This window comes from Rattus norvegicus, chromosome Y (assembly GCF_021556685.1).
Source record: "Rattus norvegicus strain SHRSP/BbbUtx chromosome Y, alternate assembly SHRSP_T2T, whole genome shotgun sequence".
Classification (NCBI taxonomy): domain Eukaryota; kingdom Metazoa; phylum Chordata; class Mammalia; order Rodentia; family Muridae; genus Rattus; species Rattus norvegicus.
Genome location: NC_141555.1, coordinates 16,849,403 through 16,872,622, shown reverse-complemented (window position 1 = coordinate 16,872,622; position 23,220 = coordinate 16,849,403).

Sequence of the window (23,220 nt, the reverse complement as noted above, 5' to 3'; positions counted from 1 at the left end):
CTTATAGTACGTAAAGGGAGTGATATATAGGAATGAATACATCACCTATGCAGCCACACTCATCTATTATCCCCATTATGAAAACCAATATTAGGAAGAGAAGATGGTACAGCCACATTGCAGGATAAATCAGCTTCATTCAAAATGAAGATTGAGCTGGAAAGTGATTTGAAATAAGTATTGTTAAGAATAACGTAAATGGGGGTTGGGGATTTAGCTCAGTGGTAGAGCGCTTGCCTAGGAAGCGCAAGGCCCTGGGTTCGGTCCCCAGCTCCGGAAAAAAAAAAAAAGTACACCTAAGAATAACGTAAATGCTCAAAAATTGCAATCTCACTAGGTGGTATGTCCTTGTTGCAGGAGGTATGTTGTTAGGGTAGGCTTTGAGGTTTCAAAGGACTGAAGCTATTTAAAACGAGTTTTCCCCACCTTCTGCTTGTGGTCTGAGATGTAATCTTTCAGCAACCTCTGCCTGTGTATCTTTGTTCTGATATCATCCAGCACTGACTCTGATATTCTGGAATGTAAGTCAAAATAAAGTATTTCTTTTATAAAGGAAAGAATAATATAAATGAGTTTAATGTTATGAGAAGCAGACCTGGTTTACCTTATATGGTTGCCTTTTCCCTTCTTAGTTTATGCTACGTTGAATGAGACGTCTCCATCTCCACCTTCTCTACTCTCAACATTTTGCAGTTTTTCACTTGGTCCTCAGGACATCCTTATACTTGGGGATGTATTTTTGTTCATGGAAATTTGAAATTGTCGTATTTCCTGACTTCAGAGACAGGGTTAAAAGCAAATGGGAAGTGAATGACATACATACCGTAATTCTTCTTTATTATTCCCTAAATGGGGGTTTTTCGAGGATGGGTTACATGAGGTGAGCAGAAAGGAAAGGTGCTGCTTTATTTAATATTTTTCTTACCTCATTCTGTGCCCCTGTAAAAGGCCCAGCCTTATCTGTCAGGCCTGGCCATGTTCCTGTAACTACTCCCCAGCCTATCTCATGCAGTTCTTAATTCTAGTTCCGGCTTGCCTCCCTAGGTTTCATTTTGTCCAGATCCAGCTCATTTTCCTGTGAACCTGCTCTGAAACATACACAAGTTTTTTTTTCTTTTGTTTCTTTTTCAACCTTTTAAATATTTATGTTGGATTTCATTTTACCTCCTTTATGGAAGCCCTAGAGGGAATCATTCATGGATATCTGTTTTGATGGGAATGAGAAAATAATGAAAAATCTCTTTTTAATTTTACAGGACATTTTCATGTCTAACTTTTTCTCTTACATATACCCGCCATGCTAGTTTATCTCCGTGTCTTGTCCTGAGTTCTTTCCTCCCATTGCTAGTTGGATACTGCCTCTTAGGACTTACTGCAGAACCATGAATGCTGGCATACACAAGGAATGTGTTGATTTTTCACCACTTTTCTAATCCTTTTTAGATGTATCTTCCTTCCGTCTTGAGATGTTTGAATTAATTTGGATCACTGTACTCAATAGTATAGTACTATAGTGCTTGGGACTTGAAAATATCTGTTATTATTGCCTTGTCGTAGTTTTACAGCTCAGGGTTGGGCCTGGTTACACTTTGGAACTTTAGTCCAAGAAGTTTGTGAACTTGAAAAAAACCTGGGCAGGACCTAAAAAATATTTTCAAATGATACTTTAAAACATGAGGCCTATAAAAACCCTTAGTAAATCATGGAAAAAGCAGTCTGAGATTCCTGTTTCTGTCAAGTAATAGAAAAACATGAAAGCGAGTAAGGCCATGGCTCACTGACTCCTGTCAGATAAGAAACTCATATATGACTTTAGTTTTCTTGCCTTTTCTAATTTTAACATAAAGATGTCTGTGGTAATTTGCGATAATTGTTTGCTTATGTTAATTCCCCCTTTTGCTACTGTTTTTGTTGTCTGTCTTCATTATTTCCACTAGGGCCATAGTTCCCCATTTTGTGTAGATAAAAGGTGGGTTCAGTCCAGCTGCTATTGTTCTGGTACACAAACCACATTTTGGGAACAAGTGCTCTCCATTATGTAGTTCACAGTGGTTTGAAATTATTCCCTTGTCCTCACTTTCTTGTAACAACATACTTCTTTACTTCTTCTTCAATTAATTGTATTGACCACCCTGTAATCCTATTATGTATCTGTGTGTATGGAAGAAAGTGTTTCTTTAAATTTTCTGTGGTTTGTGGGTTTATTCTTCCATAAGTTATTTCCAAACAGCACATGATTTCAGGCCATTACTGGGCATTACTGTATGCTGGGATCGTTGGGGGAGGATAGTGTGAAATTCATCACTGTCCTTTGTTTCAGAGATTTTTATTTTTTTAATAAGGAATCCATACTATACAAATAGCTAACTAACTCTTTTGTTCCTCTTCCTGTATGGGGGCTGGTGTAAATAAATTGCACTTTTTTCATTGGTAAACAATAATAAAATCACATAAAACACAAACATACTTAAAGACAAAGTATTCACAAAGAAAAATCCATTTAAAATGGAGATAAAATATAAAGAAAATGAGATAAAAAGATCTATTCAGAAATCATGATATTAAAAATGTCATTATCAAACTACAAATTTGTAAAATGAGATAATAATAATATATATTTAAGTAAAGAGGAAAAACATTAAATGCACTGTGTGCCCAAAGAGTTTACTCAAAATGTAGTATATAAACCAAGAATGGAACGGAGCTCTCACTCTTGCTACTATAGAGGTAAAATGGTTGGATTACCACTAGGCTAAACCCAACCTGGATTGCATAGTGCCAAACTATCAAGAAAGATGATGTTTCAAAAATACCAAATAAAGAAAATATCGATAATAAAAACAAATATAAAAATAAGAAAGTATTGAACAGCAGGCCTATTCCATGGTAACCTGACAGGGTTCATGGCATTATTTCAATATTCTGGTATCTATTGAGAACTTTTTAGTGACTGAGTACATTGTCAGGTTTGGAGAAGTTACTTTGAGGTGCAGAGAAAAAGGTATATCCTCTTGTTTTAGGATGAAATGTTCTTTCAATATCTGTTATATCCATTTGGATAATAATTTCTGTTATTTTTACTATCAGTTTAGTTTCAGTTTCCACACATGGTCCATTGATGAACATAGAGTATTGAAGTCTCCCACTTTATTGTGTCGGGGGCAATTTATGCTTTGAGCTTCAGTGATGTTTCTTCAGTGAATTTAGGTGCCTTATCATTTGAAACATAGTTGTCCAGAATTGATAGTTCATCTTAGTATTATTTTTTCTTTGACAATTATTTTGTCCTTCCTTATCAATTTTGAAATCTTTTGGTTGAAAGTCAATTTTATTCAATGTTAGAAATGCTCTTCTGTTTTCTTTCTTGGGAACATTAACTTGGAATTTCTCTCCAGCCTTTTAACTTGAGATAATGATTGTCTATATAACTAATCTGTGTTTCCTGTATGCAACAGAATGTTCGGTCCTCTTTATGTGTCCAATCCCTTAGTTTATATCTTTTTATTGGAGAATTAAGTCCATTGATGGTAAGAGATAATAAACAAAATGTATTGTTGTTTCCTGTTATTTTTATTCTTAGAAATGGAATTACGTTTGTATGGCTATCATCTTTTGGGTTTGTTGAAAGATTAATTCCCTACTTATTCCTAGGGTGTAGTTTCCTTCCTTATGTTGGAAGTTTCCATCTACTATCATATGTGGAGTTGCATTTGGCGAAAGATATTTTGTAAAATTGGCTTTGTCATGGAATATCTTGTTTTCTCCATCCATGTTAATTGAAAGTTTTACCGGATATTCTAGCCTGGAGAACCGGAAATGAATGCAAACACCTATGGTCACTTCATCTTTGACAAAGGTGCTAAAACCAGTTAATGAAAAAAAGAACGAATTTTCAAGAAATGGTGATGGTTCAACTGGATGTCAGCAAATAGACAAATCAATTCTATAAACAAAGTCACAGGGTAGGGGAACAAATGATCATCTTGTTAGATGCTGACAAAAAATGAAAACAATCAATACCTCTACATGTTAAAAGATTTGGTACATATCATAAATTCAAGGTCCATACATAGACATAGTAAAAGCAATATTACAAAAAACCAGTAGCCAACATCAATCTAAATGGAGAGAACCTTGTAGCAATTCAACAAAAATCAGGGAATAGAAAATGTTGCCCACCTTTTTTTTTTTTTGCTCAACTTACTTCTTTAATATAGTATTGGAAATCTTATTCACAGAAATTAAACAACAAAAGAGAACAAACGGAATTTAAGAACTCAAAATATCACGATCTGTACTTGATAGGATTGTATATTTTAGTGACCCCAAAAATTCAACAAGAGAACTCCTTCAGCCAATAAACAACTTCAGGAAAGTGGGATATATAATTAACTCAAACAAATCAATATCCTTCCTCTACTGCAAGGATCAACAGTTTGAGAAGAAATTAGGGATATGACAACCTTCACATTAGCCACAAATAATTAAAAATACCTCAGTTTGACTCTAATCAAGCAAGGAAAAGATCTGTATGACAAGAATTTCAAGTCTGTGAAGAAAAAAATTAAAGAAAATCTCAGATGTAAAGATTTTCCATGCTCATAGATTGGTAGAGATAATATTGCAAAAATCGCCAACTTGCCAAAAGCAATCAACATATTCAAGGCAATCACTGTCAAAATTCCAACTCAATTCTTCATAGAGTTAGAAAGAGCAACTTGAAAACTGATTTGGAATAACAAAAAACCGATGATAGAGAAAACTATCCTCAACAACAAAAGAACTTCTTTGGGAATCACTACCCCTTACCTCAAACTGTATAACAGAAAAATAATGATAAATATTTAATGTTTATGATACAGAGACAGATACCCAGATCAATGTAATAGATTTGAAGACTCAGAAATGAAGGCACACACCAGAAACTTGATATTTGACAAAGGAGCCAAAACCATCCAATGGAAAAAAGATAGCATTTTCAACAAAGAGTGCTGTTTTAACTCGAGATTAGTATGTAGAAGAAGCAAAATCAATCAATTCTTATCACCCTGTACAAAGCTCAAGTCAAAGCGTAACAAGGATCTTCACATAAAACCAAGTAACCTAACACTAATAGAAGAAAAATGCGAAAGAGTCTCGAACACTGGGGAAATTTCCTGAATATAAAACCAAGTGCTTATGCTCTAAGATCAAGATTTGATAAATGGAACTTCATAAAATTGCAAAGCTTTTGTAAGCAAAGGGCACTGTCATTAGGAAAAAGGAACAACCAACAGATTAAGAAAAGATCTTTTCCAATCCTACATATGATAGAGGGCTTAGTTAATTCTATACAAAGACTCAAGGAATTATGTTACAGGGAATAAAATAGTCTTTTCAAAATCGTGTATAGAGCTAAACAATGAATTCTTAACTGAGGAATATCAACATCCTTAGTCATCTGGTAAATGGAAATCAAAAAAAAAAAAAAAAAAGAACCTGAGATTCCACAGCTCACCAATCAGAATGGCTAAAATAAAAAAAAATTAATTGACAAATGATACCTAAAAGGATGTGGAGAAAGAGGAACACTCCTCCAATGTTGGTGGGATTACAAGCTGGAATAACCACTCTGGAAATCAGTCTGGAATTTTCTCACAAAATTGGTACTACATGAGGAACCTGCAATACCACTATTTGGGTATATACACAAAAGTTGGTCCAACATATAGCAAGGACACATGATGCTATATGTTGAAAGCAAATATATATATATATATATATATATATATATATATATATATATATATGCCAGAAGATGAAAAGAACTCATGAGTCCCTCAACAGAGTAATGGATAAAGAAATGTGGTATATTTATACACCTGTACTTCTAAGCTATCAAAAACAATGTTTGCATAAAATTCTTAGGATGTAACTAGAAATTATCATTCTGTGTGAGGTAAGAACACAAATAGTATAAACTAATTGGAAGTGTGTATCAACCCAAAAGTATGGAATGCATAAGAATGAATCCACAGGTCATATGAAGCCCAAGCAGAAAAAGACCAATATGTGTATGCTACATTCTTTCTAAGACAGGAGAACAAAATTTTCATGGGAGGAAATACAATGATAAAGAGTTAAGCAGGGACTGAAAAAAGGGTCAACCAGAGACTGCCCCACGTGGGGATCCATCCAAAATGCTGCCACACAATTCTTACTTTATTGCTGATGCCAACAAACCCTTGCTGATGGAAGTCAGATGTGGATGTCTCCTGAGAGGCTCTGACAGATCCCTACTGATATAAATGAGGATGGTTGCAGTTAACCATTGGATTAAACAAAAGGGGCTTTCAATGAACGTTTTAGAGAAAACATTTAATGAGCTGAAGGGATTTCCATAACCCTGGCAAGGACAACAATATCAACTAACAAGATCCCACAGAAATTGGGTGAATTACCCTAGTGAGTACAGAATGAGGAACCCATGATACCATCCACATGTGTGGCAGTATGATAGGACAGAAAAGCCCTTAAGACTGTGAAGACTTGTTTCCTCAGTGTAGGGTAATGCCTTTGCATTGAGGTTGGAGGGGGTGAGTGGGAATGGGAGCATCCTCAAAGAAGCAGGAGGTGGGGTTTATGGGAGAGGGAGGAAAGGAGAGAATATTTGAACTGAAAATACATAAAATATTCAGGAAAAATTGTTAAATAAAAATGACATTTTTCTCATTAAATTAATTTTAAAATATCATTTCCCATTCCGGGTATTGGCACAAATATTAGACTTTGGCATTAATTTCCTTTAGTCTCTTTTGCTGTCCATAGCCAATATGTCCCTTTTTGTTATGACTTATTTTAAAAAAAACTGTATTTTACAATTTAAAGGAATACAGAATGAAAAAATACTGACATCATTTGTGATTCAAAGATACTAACAATTTTACTATATTTCCCTTTGCTAAAAGTTAGACGACTCCTTGAAGAAACTCTGATGGATAATATCAAAGTATGTTTATAGGAATGGTACATCAAATACTGTTTGTTAATAGACTCAATCAGGAAATGTTTCTAATATTTATGCATTATGGTAGTTGATTATGGAAGAAACTGAATGTTCTTAGATTCCATAATAATGTACATAAATCATTAATTCTTAATGTTTGTTGACAGAATGAAGTTATCAATGAATTCATATATACAATGTGGCACACGTTTCTAATATGAATAAAGCAAATTAATTATATAATTTATGAACTAAAGGTAAGCAAAAGAAAGATATATCATTGATTCTACCTACAGTTTGAGTTAAGATACGATTCATGCATCCATGTATTTCTTTCTAGACATCTAATGAGATAAAATTAGTGAAGAAAAAGCTAAAACTGCAATTAGCAGGTTTAATCAGTATACATATATAAAAACTGCTTTTGAAAAAATACTCAGCAAATATTTTAAGGTTATATATACAGCATATAAAAAAATTTACTACGTCCGTAAATTATCAATATCACTTGAGCAACTTTCTCTGGTCTAATTAGATTTGAATTATCAAATATACATAAATGTATTATGTATACACACACAGGCACACACACAAAAAAACAAACACACAATACTTCTAAAAATTTTTTTAAATTAGTAAATAATAGTCATTCAGAGAAAACTAATGAAAAAGGATGAACTGAATTTCCAGTATAATGTACACCCAAATGTATACTTCCTAGCATATAAAACTTTGCCTTATAATTTTTAGAAAAATTACGTATGGGGCCAATATATGTAATCAGATCCCATTTGGACTTATTACTCAGAATTGAAGTAGAAAATGAAATGGAGTGGGAAAAATATTAAATAACATGATTTAGCTATACTTTTTCAATTATACAAAAAAATGTGAGAAACAGTGAAATGACACAACATGTAAAATTGCTTTCCATTAAGCATTGATGTCTAAGTTTAGTCTTCATAGTCTATATAATACAGAGAACTAAATTTCACAAGTTGTTTCCTGGCTTAAATACAGTTTTCTTGGCTTGGGAATAATCAAAGAAACAATCAATACAATAAAAATGGATAGAAGTTGTGTTACAAAACGTAAAAGACATTTTGTTTATGTGTTCGGTACAAATTTATTTTTGTAGCATTTCTTTCCATGTTTCTGTTGGATATTTTATAATTCCTTACCTTGGTGTGGTTGGTGCTTAAATTTAACTGAACATGGCTGAATATGTCAATATAATAGAAATTATTCTTGGGGCAGAGAATACCTTTGGGTTCAACATGGTTATAATGAAATGGTGGTCACAGTGTGCACAACCAAATTGAAGGTAAGAAACTGGGGCTTCAGGTACAAGAGTCATTATAATATTTCACTTTGTAGTGTTGGAAGAATAGTTCCGTGATATCATGAGAATGTGCAGTGAACAGGCCTTTTCTTTATTCCTGTAAGGAAAGCAAAAATTTGTTGTTTTCAGTTCCTTCAGAGAGCTTGCTAGGCGACTAGATCAGTCAGGATCTCGGGAAGAGGGATTTAGATGTGCAAAATATATTTTTGGTATTGGATTTCTTCTAGGTACTTTAAGGAACTAACTTCATAAGATTTGAAATATAATCAGAAAAGAGAATGTTAAAGATGTAGAAAAGCTTGGGGTGTGGTGGCACAGGCCTTTCTTCTTAGGACTGGGGAGCAGAAGAAGGCAAAAATCTAAGTTTGAGGCCAGCTTGGTCTAGAGAGAGAGAGAGAGAGAGAGAGAGAGAGAGAGAGAGAGAGAGAGAGAGAGAGAGAGAGAGAGAGAGAGAGAGAGAGAGAGTTCTGGTACTGCCAGGGATATAAAAGAAACACTGTCTCAAAAATTTTCAAGAATAACTTCTGTATTATACAAAGAAAAAATTCCATGTTAGAAAGATGTTAATAATTTTATCTTGATTCTAATGCAATGCCTTAGCTATAAAATAATGTGAAGGCACCAGAAATGTATGAAAAGATGTTTTCCATCACTATACACCTTAAACTATAAGCTGAATTTGTATTAAATAAACCTATGTAAATACACTTTGAAGGCTTTTCTGTGATTAGCTAAAGGGCTTTTACATTGTGAATTGAGAATGGTGGATTTCAGGCAAATATTGATTGGTCACCACTAAGGTGTAGAAGCATATTAAGCATACAAAATCAAATATAAAATTTTACACAATAAAGAATGAGAACCTTTAATTGGTTTTCCTCTAATGTAAACAGCTTCTTTTTGTTGGAGTGAAGATAAGATGTTTTGAACTAATTTTGTGAGAAATACCACCTGCTCTCAGAAGATAAGAAACAGAGAAAGATAAGCAATAATGTATGCTAAGGAACAATGAACTGGGAGAGAGTAATGTATGGAATATATAGAACAATAAATTTGACCCTTTTGTTACTGGTTAGCTGGGGACTTCATTACGCATATCTATGTACTTAAAATGTTTTTTTTTCCTTCTTAAGTTTGTATGGTTGCTCTGAAAACTCTAGGTTTTGTTTTAAGATCTTTGCATATTTAATGATAGTTTTGAAATATTAGTATTATAATCAAAAGTCTTGCTTTGTAAATACTTTTTAAGCAACAGAAAAGAGAATTGTCTGCTTGGGTTTTATGAAGAAAGTTACTATGTTACATATGAATTTGGTTTTCTGATATATACCTTCTCTTCATGTACCATGCTTGTTGATGAAACCTTAACACATAGGAATGCATACTAACCATCTTAGTATAGTTTAAGGATTTTATTGTATCTTGTTTGACATGTGCATTTCTTTTTAAATGCTACCTCTTTTCTAAGTCTCTTAATTTACCTGGATAGGATTTCAATAACTCCTAGTTTGTTGTTTATTCATATAACTGGTCTTTTGTGTTGTTATTGAATTTTATGACAGTAACTTCTTAATGTTCTTTATTTTGAATGTAATACATATATATATAACCAAAATATTTTATAAAAATATTAAATTTTTAGTGGAAATATCACTTCGTGATGGACAATTTTATAAGCATTCTCTAAAGTACTGAATATTCCACATTTTAATTAGTATAAAATATTATAAATAGCACATCCTTTATTAACTTTAACATAGAGTGCTCTACTTGATATAACCACAAATATGTTAGTTATTTTTATCTTTGAAAATTTTTTTCTTAGTTTCTCAGTAATTAATCTTGACTTCTCTATCTGAGCTTTCTCATCTTTATTCGCAAAGAAACCTATTGCTGTTTTATTGAGAATAGTAAGGAATGTTCATTGATGTGTAGATATATAAGAATGTGACAATATACACAATAGTATTTCATTCACCCCTATGAAAACTAAACTATGAGAATAGGAGAATAGATGTTACTAGAAAATATACCGAGTAAGGTAACAAAGACTCAGAAAGGCAAATACCATGTTTTCTTTCTCATATAGATCAAAGAATCTCTTTTTTTTCTTTTTGTTCGGAGTTGGGGACCGAACCCAGGGCCTTGTGGTTGCTAGGCAAGCGCTCTACCACTGAGCCAAATCCCCAACCCCAAAATCTCTTTTTAATATACTTGTATTTATGTGAAGCTGTGGGTGGTTTGAGTTCATTTAATGATATAGGTCGCAGTTATTAGAAAGTAGGGTTTTAAACTTTATTGATATTATACATGTGGGATAGGAATGTAGAAGAAAGAATAATGAAGAGAGACTGGTAGAAGTGGTGAGGGACATAGGGCAGGTGGAAACAAAGAACGGAGGAAGTGAGGATGAGGTTGAATGTCTACATACAGAACCTAAGGCAACCTGTTACTTTATAGGTTAGATTAAAATATAATAAAATTTAAATTAATACCATAATTTTTAACGCTATATACATCATCTTTAAGGAAAATTGCAAGCAAGTGATATCAAAATGAAAACAATATATTTACCTTATTTTGATCTTAGTCATATTATCCATAATTATTTGGTAAAAACATCATTTGTCTGTCAAGTTTATGGTACCGCTTAAAATATTGCCTGTGATATGATAATTCCTTATGATAGTAGAAAATTTTTATTATTAGATCAATTTTTAAAATCTGTGGTGTGATCTATGTTTTAAGTTTCTTTTTATTTAATTTGCTCCTCCTGACATTCACTCATACTAAAGTATAATGTTCAATGTTAACATACTTCTATAAAAATATGAATAAGCAGGATTGTTGAAATTGTTCAATTATAAGTAATATTATCCATAAACTACAGGACATCTTCCACAAAGCTTATAGTTACAAAGAAGATAAAGAAGAAGAATGGCGGGGGCTGGGGATTTAGCTCAGTGGTAGAGCGCTTACCTAGGAAGCGCAAGGCCCTGGGTTCGGTTCCCAGCTCCGAAAAAAAAAAAAAAAGAAGAATGGCCCAAGTGCATTGGGGCCACTTAGAATTCACTTACAATGGGGAATAAAGTAATTTAGGAGGCAGAATGAGGGGAGGAACTAAATGGGAGTAGGAAGGAAGAGGAGAATGGATCCTGTGTGGGAAGGGACAGGAGATATGACTCGGTAGTCATGAGAAGGAAAGGAAATCTTGAACTTATGGAGATGAGGAGGTAGGCAAAATCTCCAGGAAGAGAAAGAGACCTGGGATAATGGAGGTACATACAAATCAATGGGGTGACCTAAGCTATGACTTACATTGGTGATATGGAAAATTAAGAAGCCAACTCCTGTAGCCCGGCAGGACCACCCATGGATTGATAAAGACACAAATACACCCAAAAAAACTTTCTAGGCAAAATTTTTCAAGCCTAAAAGAAATTCAGAACTGCATTTTCGTGTCCATATTTTCCTTTGTGTTACTGATGCTGGTAATTTTTGTATAAAATAAGGATTTGGGAGATTATCATTTGAAGTAGGTATACAATATTTATACTGTTATATTCACGTTTTAGCTGGGCTCACTTTATTGCGAATATCATTGCAAAAAATAAAGTTGGAAAACAGAATTTTTGAGTACACATTCAGGAATATATATAAAGTCCCATTTCAAAGAACGTACAATAATAGAATGTAATACAATATTCATTCAAATAAACTTCTTGAGGGAAAATATTGGACTTTGGGAAACAGAGAAAACCTAGGAACTTGAACTGGATGTCACAGGAATGGACCTGGGAGTGGAATTATTATCCAGAAGAATCTCCTCCACCCCATGTTCCTAGGTCATTTTTACCCATGCCAAACCCCTGACCAACATTCTCTATTCCGAACATGTAAGTACTAATGAAGCAAAGAGAAGTCTCTTTATATCTTTAGAGATATATAGTATGTAAAGGTTTCTAGTATGTCACAGGAGACACTCTTGGAAAGAGCACCCTCAAATCTGGTCAATGTGAGAAAGCTGTTCAGCAGATAGGCCATTGCAGTTCTCAGTGAAATCTTCATTAGGCCCTCCCTGAAAATTCTCTTGTATCCTGGAGAGCCCTAGATTTTCTGTGATGTCACAAGTGTCATGGTGACAGCAACTGCCTCTTGGATATTCTTTGAGGACCTCTAGGGTTAACTCATTGACCTTTTATTCCGGCTAAACAGCCACTTGCGAGGGAGATAAAAGAGAAGGAAGCTGGCCTTCTGTCTTTGCATAAAAAAGGAAGAAATAAATGGTCCATGGTAAAGCTCAGTGTTTCTTGGGTAGAGATTAAGTGGGTTCGCTGAAGAAATAGGGGCTGAAGAAATAATGATCTGAGCCTTCCATACATGGGAATCAGGAGCTGCGATCTTCTCAGAATCATCTGGACTTCCCTGCTTGATGTGGTTCCTGGAAGTCAGAGAGTTTATATAATCAGTTTCTTCATTCCAAAAGCCAGTTGTTGGGAAGGGCACAGTTGTTCTCCTCAGAACTCATGGCTTTTACCATTTTTGGCCTGAAGAAAAAGGCCCAAAGAAAAAAAGGAAAGACAAGTTGTCTCCTCAGCTCAGTGTAAATGCCTCCATGCTTTGGATTCCTGTAGTGCAGTTTGTGTCTGACACAGATATCTGGAGAGAAGAGCTTACAGTTGAGACTTCATCTTCTCAGTCTTTCCACTAGTTTTACTCTGAATATCATTCCTTGACAGTGACTCTTTAGATTTCTAAGTCAATAGGTTTGATTAGCCTGCAGGTTTCTTTTCTTTCTTTCATTTTTTTTCTTTTTTATAAAATTTTATTGCCTTTTAATTGGATATTTCTACATTTCCATTTCAAATGTTAATTCCTTTCCCAGTTTCTTTTCCATAATTGCCCTATCCGATTCTGCTCTCCTTATTCTATAAACCACCTTACTGCCCCTTCACATTGCATTGAACTTGTAATCAAACCCAGTGAGTACCAAGGACTTCTCCTTCCATTGGTGACCAACAAGGCTATCCTTTGCCACATATGCAGTTGGATCCATAGTTTTGTCCAAGTACAGACTTTGAATATTGGTTTAGTACCAGAAATCTCTGGTTCATTTGCATTGTTGTTCTTATGGGGTTGAAAGCACCTTCAGCTCTTGTAATCCTTTCTCAAAACTTACCAGCAAGGTATCCATTTTCAGTTCACTGGCAGCATAGACTCCTTACCTACATCAATCTTATCTACATTTTGTTGCTGATTGTGTGTGTGTGTGTGTGTGTGTGTGTGTGTGTGTGTGTGTGTGTAGAGCTAAAAAATGAATTCTCCACTGAAGAATATCAACATGCTTAGCCATCAGGTAAATGGAAATCAAAAAAAAAAATCCTGAGATTCCACAACACACCAATGAGAATGGCTAAGATATATTTGGTGCCTCGTACAGCTATGGTGTTTGGTGGATTGTTAACATGGATTCTGTGCAACTAGGTCAAGAATTTAGAATCCACAAATGAAAAAGCCAAATAGACTACATCCTATTCTTATGAATCTATTGAAGTAGATGATTCTCTGTACCTCAAGCCACTCTGCTCCCAGCCCATGTCATGAACCTTATATTTGGACTGAAGAAAGAATCATGGTAAAACATCCAAATCCCTCAAGTCTGTTCCTGGAAACACAGGAAGGTAGATATTAGAGAACTGCTATCTAATGCAACTGCAGAAGTGCATTATATAGTCTATGTTGTCCTTCACTTTACTAATGTCTGGTATTTTTTGGATAAAATAAGGATTTGGGAGTTTATAATTTAAGTAAATACAAAATATTTACACAGTTATGTTCACTTTAGAGCTAGGCCCCCTTTGTTTCAAAATCATAGCAAAAGAATTGGAATCTGATAATAGAACATTTGATTACACATTCAGCAATATATATATATATATATATATATATATATATATATATATATATATTCCACTATCAAGGAATGTACAATAAGAAAATGTAATAAAATATTCACTCAATTAAAGGTCTTTAGGGAAAATACTGCCCTTTAGAAACAAGAGATATCTGAGGAAATTGAACTATAGGCCAGAGGAATGGAACTATGAATAAAATTATTATGCAATAAAATCTCCTGCACTCCATATTCCTAGATTTTTGGGACCCATGCCAAGCCACTAACTTTCCCCATTCAGAGCATGTAACCAGTAGTGATGCAGAGAGAATTCTGTAGCTTTGGAGACATGGAGTACATAAGGTTTCCACTATGTCACAGGGGATGGACCTGGAAAGGACACCCTCAAATCTGGTCATTGTAAGGACAGCTCTTCAGCAGGTAGGCCCTGGGAGTTCTCAGTGACATCATAAATAGGATCTCCTTGAAAAATCTGTTGTAACTTGGAGAACCCTAGCTTCTTCTGTGATGTAACAAGTATTGTCCTGACAGGAACTGCCTCTCAGATATTGGTTCAGTACCACTCCGGTTTACTAATTGGCCACTAATTCAGATAAACAACCATTTGGGAGTGAGAACAAACAGGATGAACAGATCAGAGATGCGGAGAAGGAAGCTTGCTTTTGTCTTAGTATAAAAAAAATGAAGAAATAAGTAGTACTTGGGAAAACTCAGACAGCCCTTGGTAGGGGTTAAGTGGTATTGTTGAAGAAATAGACTTGATCTGAGCCTTATACATATGGGAATCAAGTGTTGGAAGCTTCACAGAAGCATCTGGACTTCCCAGTTCTTATGGTTCCTGGATGTCAGAGGGTTTATATCATTCATTTCTTCATTCCAAATCCAAGAGTTGGAGAGTGAACAGTTGTTTTTCTGAGAGCTATGACCTTTATTCTTTTTGTCCAAAGTTAAAGGTCCTAAAGAAGAAGGGATGGACAAGTACTGTGTTCTCAGCTCAGAGTAAACTCCTCCAAGCTTTGGGTACCTATAGTGCAGTTTGTGTCTGACACTGATATCTGGGAGAGAGAAGTGCTTCTAGTTGAGACTTCATCATCTTTGTCTTTCCACTAGTATTACTCTGAATACCACTTTAGATTTCCGAGTAAATAACTGTGATTAGTTGATAGTTTTCTTTACTTTTATATCTTTCTTTTTTAAGTTTTTACCAAATTTTAGTGTTTTTAAACTATATATGAATCTATATATACATTTAAAATATTATTTACTTTCTCAGTTTCCTTCCCATAAGATCACTACCTGTTCACAAGCAGTTCTTCTCTAACCATACTTCTACCCCTTGACATTCCTTGAACTGGGAGACAAACCAAGGTAGGACCAAGGGCTTTTCCTTCCATCGGTGCCAACAAGGCCTTTGGAGACATAGGTCTGTCTGTCCATGTTCATTCTTTGAATATTAGTCTAGTACCAGAAAGCTCTGGTTCATTAGAATTGTTGTACTTTGGGGTAAAAAACACCTTCAACTCTTGTAATCCCTTCTTAAAATCTCCCAAAAAGATGTCCACTTCAGTTCACTGGTTTGCCACTAACATTCACTTCTGTATTTGACATGGTCTAATTCTGTCTCTCAGGAAATTTCTATATCCTGTTCCTGGTAAAATGCACTTCTTAGTTTCATAATTCTTATATAGTTTTGGTGGCATATATATATATGGCTCCTACAGTTATGAAGTTAGAGGGAATTTTAACATGGATTCAGTGCAACTAGGTCAAGAAAGTAGAATCCACAAATTGCATTGGCAAATAGATTCTCTCCTGTTCTTATGAAACTATTGAACACGAGATTTCCCTGGTCAAGAAGCCATTCTTATCACTTCCCATCCTTCTCTATCTTATGTTTGGCCTCAAGAAAGAATCATGGTAATACATCCAAAAACCTCAAATCTAACCCTGAGACACTGGAACAGAGATATTGAAGAACTGATATCTAAAGGGATCTGAGAACCAAATTCTTTACTCCATGTGATCCTATGCGTTTCTGATATCTGGAAATTTTTGGATGAAATAGGAATTTGGAGTTTACCATTTGAAGTAGGTACACCCTATTTACACTGTTATAATCACTCTATAGCTGGGCGCCTTTGTTGCGAAAATCATTGCCGAAAATTTAAGTGGAAAAGAGAATTTTTGAGTACACATTCAGTAATATGGATAAAGTCACCTATCAAGGAATATTCAATAAAAATTGAAGTACACATGCATTCAATTAAAGGTCTGTAGGGAAAATACTGGACTTTTGAAAACAGAGAAAACGAAGAAAATTGAACTGTGTGTCACAGGAATGAACCTGAGAATGAAAATATTATCTAGAAGAATCTCCTACACTCCCATTCCTAAATATTTTTGACCCATGACAAGATCCTAACTATGTCCATTCAGAGCATGTAACCATTAATGAAGCAAAGAGAAGTCACTAGCTTTAGAGAGATGGAGTACGTAAACATTTCCACTATGTCACAGAAGACATACCTTGAAAGGGCACCTTCAAATCTGGTCAATGTAAGGAAAGCTCTTTAGCAGATAGATCATGGCATGTCTTAGAGATATCATTATTATTTCATTCATGAAAAATCTCTGGTATCCTGAAGAGACATAGCTTCTTATGTGATGTCACAAGTGTTGCTGTGACTGCAACTGATCTTTAGGGTTAACTAATTGGCCTCTAATTCAGAGTAAACAGTCATTTGGGAGTGAGAAAAAAGGAGATGAAGAGATATGAGAAGGTGATTAAACTGGCTTTCTGTCTTGGTATAAAAAAAAAAAAAAGGAAGACATATGTGGGACTTGGAAAGCTCTGTGAGTCCAAGATAGGAGTCTCGTGGGATTGCTAAAGAGATAGCCTTGATCTGAACTTTCCACATATGGGAATCATGAGCTGTGAGCCTCTCAGAAGCATCTGAACTTTCCTGTTCTTATGGTTCCTAAAATTCAGAGAGTTTATGTCATTCATTTCTTTATTACAAAAGCCAAGTATTGAGAAGAGCACAGTTGTTTTCCTGAGTTCATGACCTTTACTCTTTTTGTGAAAAAGAAAGGTACTAACGAAGAAGGGAAGAACAAATATTGTGTTGCTAGCTCAGAGTAAACATCATTGTTTGGACACCTATAGTGCAGTTTGTGTCTGACATTAATATTACGGAGACAGAAGTGCTTCTAGTTGAGACTTCATCATCTTAGTCTTTCCACTAGTATTACTCTGACTACCAATTCAGATTTATGAGTCAATATGTGTGATTATTTGGCAGCTTTTACTTTCTTTTATATCTTTCTTTTTTTATTTTTTAGCAAATTTTATTGCTTTTTTAAACTGGATGTTTCTATATTTACATTTCAAATATTATTTCCTTTCCCAGTTTCCTGCCAATAAGATCCCTACACATTCCCATTGCCTCCTTCTCTAACCAGCCTTTCTACTGCATGACATTCCCTTGAACTGAAAGATGTACAAGGGAGGACAAGGGCTTCCCTTTCCAATGTTGCCCAAAAAGGCCATTATCTGCCACATATGCATTTGAAGCCATAGTTCAGTCCATGTACTTTCTTTGTATATTGGTATAGTATGAGAAATCTCTGGTTCATTGGCATTGTTGTTCTTATGGGGTTGAAATTCCTCCATCTCTTCTAATCCTTTTTCAAAGTTTACCAAGAACAGGTCCATTTTCAGTTCACTGGTTTACTACTAGCATTCACTTCTGTATTTGAGATGCTACATCTGTGTCTCTCAGGAAATACCTTTTTCAGGTTCTTGGCAGAATGCACTTCTTACCTTCATCAATTTAGCTAGTTTGGTTGGCTGATGTATACATATGAATTTGGTGGCTCCTACACATATGTGGTTAAGTGAAATGTTAACATGGATTCTGCCCAACTATGTCAAGAATGTAGAATTCACAAAGGACAATTTCAAATAGACTCCGTCATGCTTTTACGAACCTATTGAAGTAGACGTTTAATTGCCCCTCAAGCCATGTTTCTCCATGTGCATTATCCAGTATCTTAGGTTTTGCCTAAAGAAAGAATCATGGTAAAACATCCTAAACCCTCAAGTATGGCCATGGGAACAATGGAAGGTACGTAGTGTAGACCTGATATCAAATGGGACAAGAAACCAAATTCAATAGTCCATGTTGTGCTTTGCTTTCCTGATGTATGGTAATTTTTTTAATAAAATAAGGATTTGGGAGTTTATCATTTGAAGTAGGTACACAGTATTTACACTGTTATACTCACTCTATAGCCAGACCCACTTGTGACGAAAATCATTGAAGAAAATAGAATTGGAAAACAAAATTTATGAGTACACATTGAGGAATATTTACAAAGTCCCTTATCAAGGAATTTACAATAAGAAATTGACATACAATATTCATTCTACTGAAGGTCTGTACGGAAAATACTGACCTTTGGGAAACGGAGAAACCCTAGAAAAGTGAACTGTATGTAACAAGAATGAACCTGTGACATATAGAATAAAAATATTATCTAGAAGAATCTCCTACTCTCCATTGTCCTAAATTTTTTTTACCCATGCAAAGCCCCTTAATAACTTTATGCATTCAGAGCATGTAACTACTAGTGAAGCATAGAGAAGTCTCTAGGTTTAGAGAGATGGAGTACATAAAGGTTTCCACTGTATCACAGGAGACATACCTGGAAATTGCAAACTCGAATCTGGACAATATAAGGAAAGGTGTTCAGCAGGTATTCCATGGCACTTCTCAGTGACATCATTATAGGCCCTCCCTGAAAAGACTCTCGTAACCTGGAGAGCCCTAGCTTCTTCTGTGATGTCACAAGTGTTGTTGTGACTGAAACTGCCTCTCAGATATTCCTTCAGTACCTCTAGGTTTTAATAATTGCCCTGTAATTCAGAGTAAACAGCCATTTGAGAGGGAGAACAAAGATCATGAAGAGATCAGAGATGGGGATAAGGAAACTGGTCTTCGGACTTAGTGTAAAAAAAGGAAGAAATACGTGGTCCTTGGGAAAGCTCAGTGAGACATTTATAGGGGTTGAGTGCTATCGCAGAAGCCTTGATCTGACCCTCCCATATAAGGGAATCAGGAGTTGGGAGACATTCAGAAGCATCTGGACTTCCCTGTTCTTTTGGTTCCTGGTGAGTTTATATCATTCATTTCTTACTTACAGAAGCCAAGTGTTGTGAAGGGCAAAGTTGTTTTCCTGAGAGCTCATGACCTTACTCTTTTTTTCAAGAAGAAAAGGTCCTAAGGAAGAAGTGAAAAACAGGTATTGTGTCCCCAGCTCTGAGTAAACTCCTCCATGCTTTTGATATCTATAGTCCAGTTTGTGGCTGATACTGATATTTGGAAGAAAGAAGTGCTTCTAGTTTAGACTTCATCATCTCAGTCTCTCGACTATTATTACTCTATCACTTCAGATTTCTGAGTCAATATGTGTGATTACTTCGCAGCTTTCTTTTCCTTTATACCATTCTTTTTTTATTTTTTAGCGAAATTGACTTTTTATTTGGATGTCTCTATATTTACATTTAAAATATTATTTCCTTTCCCAGTTTGCTGCCCATAAGATCCCTAACCGTTCCAATTCTTTCTTCTCTAACCAGCCTTTCTGCTGCATGACATTCCCTTAAACTGGGAGACAAACTAGGGAGGACAAGGGCTTCTCTTTCCAATGATGCTCAAAATCTCATCTTCTGCCACATATGCATTTGGAGCCATAGGTTCAATGTTCGTTCTTTGTATATTAGTCTAGTATGAGAAAGTGGTGGTTCATTGGCATTGTTGTTTCTATGGGGTTGAAAGCACCTTCAGCTCTTCTAATCTTTTTTCAAAATTTACCAACAAGTGGTCTGTTTTCAGTTCACTAGTTTGCTGCTTCCAATCACTTCTGTACTTGACATGCTGTATCTGTGTCTCTCAGGAAATATCTATGTCCAGTTCCTGGTAAAATGCACTACTTACCTTCATCAATCTTATCTAGTTTTGTTGGCTCATGTATACATATAAACTTTTGGTGGGTCCTACACCTATGTAGTTAAGAGGAATATTAACATGGATACTGCACAACTATTTCAAGAATGGAGAATTCACAAATGGCATTTTCTAAAAGACTCCCTCCTGTTTTTATAATCTATTGAAGTAGACCTTTAACTGGTCCTCAAGCCATTCTTCTCCCTGAACATCATTCAGTTTCTTACTTTTGTCCTTTGCAACACTGGAAGCTAGATAGTGTAGTACTGATATCAAATGGGACAAGAAACCTAACCCAATAGTCCATGATGTCCTTTGCTTTCCTGAAGTCTGGTAATTTTTCAATAAAATAAAAATTTGGGAGTTTACCATTTGAAGTAGGTACACAATATTTACACTGTTATACTCACTCTTTAGGTGGGCCCCCTTTGTGACCAAAATCATTGCAGAAAATGGAATTGGAAAACAGAATTTTTGAGTACATATTGACGAATATTTACAAAGTCCACTATCAACGAATTTTCAATAAGAAATTGAAATACAATATTCATACAATTAAACGTCTGTAGGGAAAATCCTGGCCGTTGGGAAACTGAGAAAACCTAGAATTTTGAACTGAGTCATAGGAATGAAGCTGAGAATATAAGTATTATCTAGAAGAATCTCCTACACTCCATGTTCCTATATCTTTCTACCCAAGCCAAGACCCTGACTAACTTTCTCCATTCAGAGCATGTAACCACTATTGAAGTAGACAGAAATCTCTAGCTTTAGAGAGATGGTGTACGTAAAGGTTTCCTCTGCATCATTGGAGACGGACCTGGAAAGGGCACCCTCTAACCTGTCAATGTAAGGAAAGCTGTTCAGGATGTAGGCCATGGCAGTTCTCAGTGACATCACCATTAGGCCCTCCCTGAAAACTCTCTTGTAACCTGGGAGTCATACCTTCGTCTGTGATGTCACAACTGTTGTCATGACTGCAACTGCTTCTCACATATCCTTCAGTAACTCTAAGGTTTACTAATTGGCCCCTAATTCAGAGAAAATTGGAGAGTGATAACAAAGTGGATAATGAGATTGGAAATAGGGGGAAGGAAACTGGCCTTCTGTCTTGGAATAAAAAACAAGAAAGAAATATGTGGTCCTTTGGAAATCTCAGTGAATCCTTGGTAGGGGTTGAGTGCTATCGCTGAAGAGATAGCCTTGATCTGAGCCTTCCACATAAGGGAATCAGGAGATGGGAGCCTCTCAGAAGCATCTGGACTTCCCTGTTCTTTTGGTTGCTGGATATCAGAGTGTTTATATCATTCATTTCTTTTTTACAAAACCTAGTGTTATGAAGGGCACAGTTGATTTCCTGAGAGCAATTGACCTATACTCTTTTTGTCAAGAAGAAAAGGTTCTAAGGAAGAAGGGGGAAAAAAGTATTGTGTCCCTAACTCAAGTTAAACTCATCAATGCTTTGTAAACCTATAGTGCACTTTTTGTCTGACACTGATGTCTGGGAGAGAGAAGTGCTTCTAGTTTAGACCTCATCATCTCAGTCTTTATACTAATATTAACCTGACTACCACTTCAGATTTCTGAGTCAATATGTGAGATTACTTGGCAGCTTTCTTTTCTTTTATATCATTCATGCTTTTTTTTTATTTTTTAGCATTTTTTTTCTTTTTTAACTTGATGTTTCTATATATACATTTAAAATATTATTTAATTTCCCAGTTTCTTTCATTAAGATCCCTACCTGTTCCATTTCCTTCTCCTCTAACCAGCCTTTCTGCCACATGATATTCCCTTGAACTGCGAGACAAACGGTGGAGGACAAGGCCTCTCTTTCCAGTGTTGCCCAAAAAGGAAATCCTCTGCCACATATGCATTTGGAGCCAGAGGTCAGTCCATGTACTTTTTTTGTATGTTGGTGTAGTATGAGGAAGCTCTGGTTCATTGGCATTGTTGTTCATATGGGTTTGAAAGCACCCTCAGCTCCTCTTTTTTTTGAAATTTACGAATAAGTGGTCCGTTTTCAGTTCACTGGTTTACTACTAGCATTCACTTATGTATTTGACATGCTGTATCTGTGTCTCTGTGTCTCTCAGGAAATATTTATATCCGGTTCCTGGCAGAAAGCACTTCTTACCTTCATCAGTCTTATCTAGTTTTTTTTGTTTTTTTTTTTGTTTTTTTTTTTGCTGATTTACACATATATATTTTGGTGGCTCCTACACCTATGTGGTGTAGTGGAATGTTAACATGGATTCTACACAACTATGTCAAGTACATAGAACTGACAAATGAATGACCATTTCAAAAATACTCTCTCCTGTTTTTATAAACCTATTGAAGTAGATGTTTAACTGGTCCTCAAGCCATTCTTCTCCCTGCCCATCATCTGGTATCTTATGTTTGGCCTTAAGATAGTATCATGTTAAAACATCCTAAAACCTCAAGTCTGGACATTTGAAAACTAGAAGCTCAATAGTGTAATACTGATATCAATTGGGACAAGAAACCAAATTCAATAGTCCATGTTGTCCTTTGTTTTCCTAATGTCTGGTAATTTTTCAATAAAATAAGGATTTGAGAGTTTATCACTTGAAGTAGGTACACAGTATTTACACTGTTATACTCACTGTATACCTGGGTCCCCTTTGTGACCATAATCGTTTCAGAGAATGGAATTGGAAAACAAAATTTTTGAGTACAAATTGAGGAATATTTACCAAGTCCCTTTTCATGGCCAACCTCGACCAGCAAGGAAGACATGACCAATGAAGATCTTCAAGGAGTTTTACTCAGGAACCTTGATATAATCTTCTGACCCTGGGTAACTCACGGAGCACACTTAAATAGCCAGTGCTAGCCAATCCCAGCAAGCTACGAGGGTCATGCAGATAGGCTGTCACTATGTGGAAGCTAGCAGGCCAGGGAGGTATAGCCACATAAGGACTTGCTTATTACAAGGAGCACACAC